This window comes from Pinus tabuliformis, chromosome 4_1, assembly GCF_031772625.1.
Source record: "Pinus tabuliformis cultivar Carrire ecotype Pingquan chromosome 4_1, CPIR1, whole genome shotgun sequence".
NCBI classification, from domain to species: Eukaryota; Viridiplantae; Streptophyta; class Pinopsida; order Pinales; family Pinaceae; genus Pinus; species Pinus tabuliformis.
This window is the reverse complement of record NC_142303.1, coordinates 404,448,250-404,456,465: the sequence shown is the minus strand read 5'-3', so window position 1 is coordinate 404,456,465 and position 8,216 is coordinate 404,448,250.

The window sequence follows — 8,216 nt, the reverse complement described above, 5'->3', positions numbered from 1 at the left end:
TTTGGGGATCAGGGAGATGAAGGAAGTATTGAGGGTTTTCAGGATCGTTTTACTGGATCTGAAGTCCTCCACCACCTCCAGAATATCTTGTTTAACAATGTGCCAACAAGCTTTGAAGAAGTCCACATTGAAACCATCCGACCATGTTGCTTTGCAGTTCTTTATTTCTTTAAGACCTTCACTGACTTCGTCACTAGTAACAAGCCTGTTGAGATTAAAATTATCCTCTCTAGACACTATTTTGGCAATGTGCCTTGTGATTTCTTTGATGGAAATTTCTCTGTCTAGATTATTTTCTCGGGTGATATCTCGGAAATATTGGACAAGAACCGCTTCAATACTAGTATGGGTATTCTGTACCTGTCCATTTTAATCCTTTATCATTGAGATTATGTTTTGTGCTCTGCTGGCCATCGTGGATCTATGAAAGAATTTTGTATTTCGCCCTCCTTCCTTGAGCCACAACATTCTAGACTTTTGCCTCCAGAATGTTTCCTCTTGTTTGCATACATTATCCCATTCTTGGTGATATTTATCAGCCTGATCACTTTTGATTTTATCAAATCCATCTTTGATAAGGGCCTGGTTGTTAATTTTGTTTCCGGTTCTCTTTTGTTCTTGAAAATATTACCAAACTCCTTTTTGTTCAACTCTTTCAGTTTAAACTTCACATGCTTAAGTATTTTATGAAGGAGGAACATTTTTGTGCCCTGGTATTGCAAATCATCTGTCCACCACTTTTCAATGTTGCTGATGAAATTCGGGTGAGAGAGCCAAATGTTCTCGAATCTGAAGGGCCTGTTCCTGGGAGAGAAAAAACCCTTGAAATCCAATTGGATCGGCCAGTGGTCAGAGATGCCAAAGGGAAGGACCGTTGCTGTTAATTCTGTATCAATAAGCAATAGATCCTCTAAATCATGAACCTGTCCAACTTCGAGGCAACCTGTGCCTTACCACCTCTTTTGTTATTCCAAGTGAAAAATCCATTGTTTAGGGCTACATCTACCAGTTTCATGTCCTTCGTGAAAGTATGAAATGCTAAAGAGTCTCTGAAGAGCGCTCTGGTACCTCCCTTTTTTTTTTGAGAGTGATTTTATCATATTAAAGTTTCCTCCCAAGATCCAAGGAAATCCAGCCTGTTTGTGCCTGAGATCGATAAGGGAGTCTAATAATTTAAGTTTGTCATCCATTCTTTGAGGACCATACACATTGGTGACCAGATAGGTTTTTGGCTCCCCCACTGGTTGTAGGACCACTGATAAATAATTCCTAGATGCTTCTGCATCTATAATACTGATTTTCTTTGGATTCCACAGAGTTAGAATGCCCCCAGCTGTGTTTTCTGCTTTAACCTCTAGGAAATCAAATCTATTAAGCCATTTTCTATGGAGTTGTTTTATCTTCTGGATGGAACATTTAGCTTCCTAGATGGAGATAACATCTGGCAGTTCCAGTTTCATTCTATGACTGAGCATTCTTTGTTTTCTTTTTCTACCTAGACCTCTAATATTCCATGAAGTGATCTTCATGATTAAATATTAGTAAAAGAGTAACTAGTTAGATCTTTCATCTTACCTGGGTCTATCATTAACTTTCCACACTCCATTAAGAGATCCTTCTGCTTTTTCCTTCCTCTCTTTTTTCCCGCATTTCTTGTTGCGATCCCTGGAATAGCTTTCATTATCTTAACTCCTTTGTGTTCCTGCTTTTCACTGATTTTTCCATTTTCTAAATCTGTATCCTGAGTTTTCCATAAGAATAACTCCTGAATCTTGTTACAGTCTTCTTGTGGTAGTGAATCTATCCCTCCCGTGGACCCCTGCCTCAAGAATCCTTCTAGATCTAGATGCTCCTTATCTAGAATTTCCTGAAGCTCATGGTCTTCCAGATCTATTTTGCTTTGGGTCATTTGCTGATCCATTTTTGGTTCTGTTTCATTTAATGTGTGTTCTTTCTTATTTTCCATATTTTGTGATGGGTTGCAATCTGTTGTCCTTTCCATATCCATACCCTTAGGGCCATCCACCATATATTATTCTCCATTTTCCATTTCTCCATTTTCCTCCAGAACATGATACTTATTTTCGCTAACCTTTTGTCCCTCATTACGTGGTTGCCTTGGTCCTTTTTTCCCGCCTTTTCCTCTGCTAATAACTTTTTGGAAGCTATCTTGATCATTCATTTCCTTAGTTTTACTTTTAATTTCTGCTTGACTAATAGGGCAATGTTTGATCAAGTGTCTGTGTTCATGGCATTTATGACACCTGAAAGGGATATGTTCGTAATCTATTGTTTGAACCCATTCCTCATCAAAATCTTCCAGGATAACTTCATCTGGGAGGGCTCCTGATAGATCCATTTCCACACAGATCCTTGCATATGAAGTGTATTTGCCTCTTCTTGTGGCTTCTGAGGCTTTGATAAAGAATCCTAGTTTGTTACCTATGGCAGCCAGCGTTTGAGTTTTCCAATAATCAAGAGGAAGAGAATAAAGACTTACCCAGACTGGTACCGAGGTGAACGTCTCCCGCTCTGGCACAAAGTTCATTTTCCAAGGCCGCATGTAGAGGCCAGCTGCTGCATAAAAGTAGGGTCCTCCTTCGAATATTCTGTCTTTGTCTTCGATGTTTGTGAACACCACCGTGAAGAAACCCTTGGACCCTAGATGTAGATCTATGCTTCCTTTGGGTTTCTAGTGGTACTTAATCCATAATTGTAAGGCCTTTTCTGTAGGCCATATGCCCATAAACTTGTAGGTTATAGCATATGTCCCCATATGTTCTTTGTGTGCCTGAAGAGCAGTATCGTTTAGCACCACTCTGGGAGTGACCTCCATTTTGGGTCTGCATGGTCCTTTTTGTTTATTGATCTTAGTACCCTGACTTTTGTCTTCTTCTTCTTTGTCTTTAGTGCTGACATTTTCGTTGGGTCTGCCCCCCTCTGTTTCCTTGTTATTTTTTCTCTATTTCTCCTCTTCCGAATCTCTAACTTTGTCCAGAGGGGACTTACCTTTATTAGCTACTGTAGTTTTGTAGAAGGGAGGGGGGCTCTCTCCCCTACTCGTTTCCATCGGAGGTAGTCCCTAAACCTTTTAAAACTCCAGTGACATGGATTTCTAGCCTACAACTATTCAGCAGTTAGCGCCCTCAGCTTCGGAATGCACCCACAGCGTTGTTCACTCCTTCAGCTCCAGTTCGCACCCTCATCACCTTCCACAGAGAAATAAGTTCCGTCAGATTTGTAGGTTATTATTAATATCATATGAATGTGAATTAAAATTATGAAAACAATAGAGAACAAATAAATAAAACTTCTCACACACATTTGACACATGATATGACCTGGGAAATCCTTTCAAGAGAAAAACCTAACTAGAAGATGATGTCACTCTTCTCTCTTTATCTGAATAGAAAATGTTTGCAAGTATAAAGAATTATGGCTTCTAGGATACTATAGTGCAAAAATCCTCTATGTTCTCTATCTCCTATCCATTTAGGCTAGTTTTCTCAACTATGGAACAATTTCACTCAAAAGAATGGGACCCATTTTCCTCCTAGTAGTGTGGTTATAACACAGTTTGATAGCCTACTAGTGGTTAGGTTTGAATATCTCAACTCTTAACCAAATTTATAATATAGACTCTTCTAGAGTCTTCTACATCATAATCACGTGGCTAGCCCACTTTGCATAAATAATGGGTGCTGACATGGCATCCTCGCGAATTATGGTGGTGAAAATAGGAAGTTCAACTACTGAGTGGCGTAAATTTTGAATACACACTTTGATTGACGTGATTCTTATGCCATTGGAAAGGTCTCTATGGGTAGAATATGAAAAAATTTCCTATCTAAACCAGAAAAGTTTAAGGCCGAAAAATTGTCATTTAATGCCTCAAAATTCTCCCATAAGGTTTCAGATCCCAATTTACCAAACTAGGTCCTGCCGATAAAAATGGTCATGAGAGTTGATACCTCCACTTTTTCCACTCTAGAAGCATTGAGATGGATGAAAAATAATATAATGATCCAATATGGATCACACCCCTCCATTTTTAGATGTTTTTGGTCTGCAAAACCTTCTATTGAATGAGGTGAGGAAATGTTTCCTCCACCTTCTCTCGTGTGTACCATTTAGCACTACCTAGAAGTTGTCCTTTCAACCAAATATACCAAACATCATGTTGCCCCTATAATTGAGTTCTCGAACTCTTTTGTAAAACTATATATTTTGTCAACTCTACCTAAATATTGGGTGCCAAATCCTCCACAAAAGGTAGGACATGTTCCTCTTCCTCATCTAGTAACAAGGGCTCATAGCATGTCAGATTCTCTACATTCACAACTAAGTAAATGTGCATATATGGTGGTAAACTGATTTGATAAGCATTATCACCAACCTTTTCAAGTATATCAAAGGGACCATACTACAAAGCCTTTATGTTCTTACGAAGCCCTTGTATCCTTTCCTTGTTCAACTATAGCCATACTTTGTCTCCCACCTTGAAATATTTATCTATTCTATGTTGATCATGTTTGCCTTATATTTCTCCTATGATAATTGTAGTGTCCCTTGTATATGGATCTTCCTGATTTTATCTATAATTTTTTCATCCTTCAAGGTGTCTCCTATAAGATCCTCCCTCATTCCCCATTGCTTCCTATATGAAATGTCCAAAGGTGAAGCCAGAAAATATCCAAAACAAGTTTGAAATGGGGACTTTCTTGATGAAAATTGGACTTGATATGTTATAAGAATGTTGTACATATACCAGATTTTGATCCTAGGTTTACAGATGCCTCTAGTTTTACCCCCTCAGAAGCTACACCAAATTCATATTGACTACTTCTATCTATCCATTTTTTTGTGGATGTAATTTTTTATACCTCTTTAACTCATGTCAATATTCTCCAAAAATGTAGTCCAAAATGCACTAATAAATATTGCGTCCTTGTTTGAAACAATGCTCCTTCATATCCCAAAGTGAACCCAAACCTGTCCAAAAAACAATTTTGTTGTTTTTCTCCCACTAATGGTTCTTTTATAGGGCATCAAAACTCAAATATTGTTGAACCTATCAGTTAACATGAACATGTAGCCATGCCCCTTCTTGTCTCTTAGTAAAACTTCCATAATGTGCATGGAAATTCTTTCCCAAGGACTAGTCGGTATAGGTAAGGGATCATATAGACCATGTTTCCTACTTCTAGGCTTGTTTTCACAACAAATCATTCATCCTCTTATGAACCTATCTTCTCCCGTTTGCATCTTGGGTCAATACATATACATCTGCAAGTTGTCCATGGTCTTCCTTACACCAAAGTTCCTTATAACCTTAGAGGTGTTAGCCTTTCTAATAATCTAAAATCACTCACCTTTAGGAATTCATAGCTTATCTAGACTATAGAGTAACCCCTCCTGGAGATGGTATTCAATAGAGTTATCATCATCGTGCACATGACCACGACTCTGCCACTATTGATACACCTTCTTAAAACTTCGTCCCTTGAATATTCCTCTTTGTATCCATCATGAGTGAATTGATCCATGTACATCAAAATTCCCAAAGTTGTGATCTTTGGTACGGGTGGCCTTGAAAACATATCATCCAACTTGTTTGTGCCACCCTTCTTGTACTTAATCACTAAATGAAACTGTTGTAAAAACCCCATCCACTTGTAATACCTGGTCTGTTGTAGCTTACTCTGGGCCTGCAAGAACGGCAATGGTTGGTGATCTGCGTGGATTTATATATCCTTTTCCATTAAAAAGTGACTTCACTTCTTCACAACTTTCACCATGGCATAGATCCTCTTGTCATACGTACGGTAGTTAATAACTTCCCCATGAAATACTTTAGCATGGTAACGTAAAAAATTCCTCCCTACATCAAGACCACTCCCATAAAATAACCACTCACATCTATCTCCACTTCAAAGGGCTACGATGAGTTTGGCAGTGCTACAACTAGTACTTCAATTATATTTTTCTTTAGCTCCCTGAAATCCCTTTTTTTATCCTTTCCTCACTACAAACTCTTGCCACTTGTTGTTATGGCATGGAGTGGTGTTGCTACTGCTAAAAATAAGCATATGAATTTCGTCAATTACATTAATACACTAACGAAACTCATGACGTCGGAAACATGAGTAGGCACTAACCATTTCGCGATTGACTTCATCTTGGTATAATTTATTTTCATCTCTCCTCCATCCATCACGTATCTCAGATACACCAAAGACTACTATGAAAACCCACACTTCTAGTGATTTTCTAGTAGCTAGCCCTTCTTTAATGTTTCCAACACTTGCGTCAAATGAGAGATGTGCTCCTCCAAGGTAGAAATGTCTACCAGTATATAATCCAAATAGATAATAACAAATGAATCTATAAAATGGCGCAGTACATCATTCATTAATATTATAAACATAGTTGTTGAATTACATAGGCCAAATGGCTTGACTAACCACTCACACGTACCTTGCCTAGTTTTGAAGGAAATATTCTAGGTATCTTCTTCTCTCACTTGAACCTGGTGATATCCAGAGTTTAAGTCCATCTTCGTGAGATAATTTTCTTGTTGTAGCTAATCCAACTGGTCATATAACTTGGGCAAGGGTTACATATTCTTGAGCATGATCTTTTTCAATGCCTTGTAATCTATACACATCCTCCATGTCTCATCCTTTTTTGGCACAATGATGATGGGTGACCCACCTGGTGATATACATGGTTGAATGACACCATGTTCCAATGGTTATTGCAATTGTTTCTTCACCTCACTTGATTCTATAATATACTACCTATATAGCCCAGTGTTTGGTAATGGGGAGTCAACCAATAGCTGGATATCATGTTCCACTTCCCTCTTAGGGGGTAACCCTTTATTATCTCGGAACACATACCTATATGCGTATAGCATATATTTTATGTAGAAATTCCCACTGTAGATCAACAAATTATGCAATAGACTAAAGCAAAATATAAGATCTACTTCTACAATAAAATTTGCGGAACCTTAATCAATTTGAGCACAATAAATGAGAACACATATAACTGAGAATGAGAAATCAATCACACGTAACACAAAATAAATAACCCAAGGAAAGCCTTAGCCTAAAACCCTAATCTCTGTATTATCATACAAGTGGAAATCTTGTTCAAGTTATAAAAAGAATCAGCTCTCAAGCTATCCTGCTCTCTCTGCAATCAAACAATACAACTCACAGACTGAATAGACACTGTATATTTCCTCCTCAAGCTCTCTAAGCCTCCTATTTCCTTGCATAGCTTTTCTTGCGGTCCAATGAAGCCACATGTGTGAATTGGCCTCATCACACTCACAAAACCTGAAGAAGTAACTACGCAATCCTCAAGGAAAGAATTCCTTCTGCATGCAAGGGATACTCACAGTGGAATATTCTAGCAACTGATAGTACACTGCCCCTCCATCTGATCTCAATTGGTCTCTGTCTGAAATGACATGCATGAGTTATTTAGGAGAAAATATTCAGATATTTGAAGTGCAGTAGTTACATGCATGCATGCATTAACTAACTGAGCTCAAAATTAATTCAACAACTGTTTGAATTAATCTAACTGGACTTGACTCAGTTAACTGAGCCAACTAATTACAACTCATCCTTATCTCTTTAACTAATGGATAAATTCCTTAATTAATGGAGAAACTGCATGTCCGCACATAGGTTCATGTTTGATTTTCTTCAACTAATTAACTCATGGTGAATTAATTAATTATTTTAAAAACAGCTACTACGGTCAAATTCAAATTTTACATCACTATTTTAGTTTAGGGACTGACTAAAATAGGAAGGTATCCCGAAATGTTATTTATAGCAGTACTAAATTTAGCACTTCTATATTTAGCATTTATTGTTGATATTTTCAACACTCCCTCTCAACAAGAAAAGGATTATCAATAACCCCAATCCTGTCTCTGTGGAACTCGAACTTTCATTTTGATAATGCCTCTATGAAAATATTTGCGTCATGTTCCTCGGTTGAAACATACAACAAAAAAATGATCCTCTTCACCACATAATCTCGAAGATGGTGATACTGGATATCAATGTTCTTGGACCTGTCCTGAAAAAATGGATTCTCAAAGAGTTTGATATAACTCTATTTATCGTAGTAGAACACTGTAGGATCCATCCTCTGACCAAACAATCTCACTAGAATCTTCCGCATCCAAATGG